A 2,359-nucleotide genomic window follows, 5' to 3' on the forward strand; every position below is an offset into this window, starting at 1 on the left:
GGTGGAAAAAAAATCATTGACTGAACCCGCCTCACGTGTTCTGTTCTTGTCTTTGTCAAACGCTCAGATCAGATTGTAAGCTCTTCGGAGCAGTTTCTCCATTGACCCCCAACCACTGCCGTGTTGTCTTACCATCACCACATCCTGAGCGCCCCCCTTCCCCTTCCCCCCACTCCTGGCTCTGGACATGAACAGAAAGATAAAAGGCTACCGTCCTATGCAATTGAACTTGCCATGGTACTGTAGAACATGTGATGGATTGTAATCACTGCCTTTAGACACTGTGAATTCCTTTTTTTGCTACCCGGTATTTTTTATATATTGTACAAAGTTCCAAAAAAAAAGGAAAAAAAAATAAAAAAAAAATTAAGGACTGATGCCTCAAGAGGATGTCCAGCATCATCCACCACTTTCCTCCCCAGTCTGGCTGTCCCTGGCCCCGCCCCTTTGCATTCATTGGATGTTTTTGCTTTGTAAATGGTCCCTAAATCTAACCCTCCCCCTCCGTCCTCGCTAATCGTTCCCTCAGTCAGAATTCTGACTTGCCCCCTGCTCTCCACCATGCAGTGCCCCGGTCTGCGTGGCTGATTGCCCCAGCACTGTCACATAGGGTTACCACCTGTCCAGGATTGACCCGGACAGTGAAATATTAGGGGGGGTATAATCAGTGCAGCCATCAGAAATTTTGGGGCCCCTCACACGGCTTCAGGCTCTGACTCTGGGCTTAGTGACCCACCTGAGAACCTGCAGAGCCCACCATAGATGCTGCACAGCCCATCTGATACTCTCTACGGTGGGCTCTGCAGGGGGTCCCAGGTGGGCTGGTGACCTGCCGCTTGACTGGCCGGAAGTGATGTCACTTCCGGCTGGTCCGAGATCAGAAGAGCAGCGGCACCGATGGGGCCCCAGCCTGCTCCGATGCCGCCGGATCGGCAATGCAAGGGCCCGGCGCTGCTAGGGCCAGTCCTCCTCTGGTGCTGCGGGGGGCCTGGCCACCTCCTCCCCGACCGATACTCATGTAAGGGTCCCGTACGGGCCCCCCAGGCCCCTTACAGGAGTATCGGCCATACCCCCCCCTGATGGCTGCCCTGGGTATAATTGACACGATGGGTAACGAGTCCCCGGGAAATGTATCCATATATAGCTTATAGGAAACAGTCCAAGACATTGTATCTCTCTGCAGATCATTTAATATATCTCATATTTATGGCGCCGACATACTCCGTGGCGCCTCACACGGGTTTGGGAGAAATCTCGGGATCTGTGAAGTTTGCGAATTTCTAAACTTTGCCGGTTCTCCCTCCAGAAATAAGGAACATCCTATAATGTGCACGCGGAGTCACAGGAGCCAATCGTTCATTGGATTTCAGTTCTGGAGGCTGAGCATCACATGTGGGCGTCGCCTAGGGTGGTCTACATGCAACTATCCCTCCTCCTCCCCTCCCCCAATGCCAGCAAAGTATTTCTTTATATTTTCACCCAAGCACTTACAGCACAGTTTCTGAACAGCTCCAGGTCTCTCAGCTCAGCTTCCCTGAACTTCCTGTCCAGTACAAGATCACAAGGGACAGGGCTGACTCCAGCAACTGTTCATCTACTAGCTTGGAGAAGGGAGCAGAGCTGCACTGCTGGGCCTTTTTGTGTTTGTGAAGACACACACACACAGCTTACTAGCACACACAAAGGCGGCTCCATAGGACCCCAGCAAGGGAAAGGAGTCACCCTAAAACAGGATATCAGTGCCAGTGCTCGGGAAACTAAAACATCGGGAAGACGCGTCCATTGTGAGAGATTTCATCAGCATCTGAAATAGATTAAAAACACTTTATCACCAGGACAGGAAATTCTTCCCACAGGGGACGCAGACAGCAATGAATATGTTATATAAGCCCCTTCCCCCGCTCCGCCCAAAGCTATAACAGTTCAGTCTAGAGTTGGGCTTTAAGCATTTGCACCGCCGGTGACGTCCTTCCCCCGTGAGAGTGAATCCTCCATCATAGAGGAGAAGGTTCGTCTTCTGGTCTGAGAGTGAATTCTCCATCATAGAGGAAAAGGTTCGTCTTCTGGTCTGGGAGTGAATCCTCCATCATAGAGGAGAAGGTTCGTCTTCTGGTCTGGGAGTGAATCTGGGGACAGATGATACACCGCGGTGACCGGGAACATTCACTCATATTGCGCCAGTGTATGTAGAAAACAGCAAAAAGCCTCCTCTTACATCACTGGCCAGCGACCTAAGAGCAGGTGGGGCCAGTGATGTAAGAGAAGGCGGGGCCTGTCGAAGGCAGAGGAGGCGGGGCCCGGCGACCACAGAGGCGCTGACAGGTAAGAGATCTAAGACCCTGCAGAGCCCACCATAGAG

This window comes from Nanorana parkeri, unplaced genomic scaffold, assembly GCF_000935625.1.
Source record: "Nanorana parkeri isolate BGI_ZX_2015 unplaced genomic scaffold, ASM93562v1 scaffold320, whole genome shotgun sequence".
In the NCBI taxonomy this organism is placed as follows: domain Eukaryota; kingdom Metazoa; phylum Chordata; class Amphibia; order Anura; family Dicroglossidae; genus Nanorana; species Nanorana parkeri.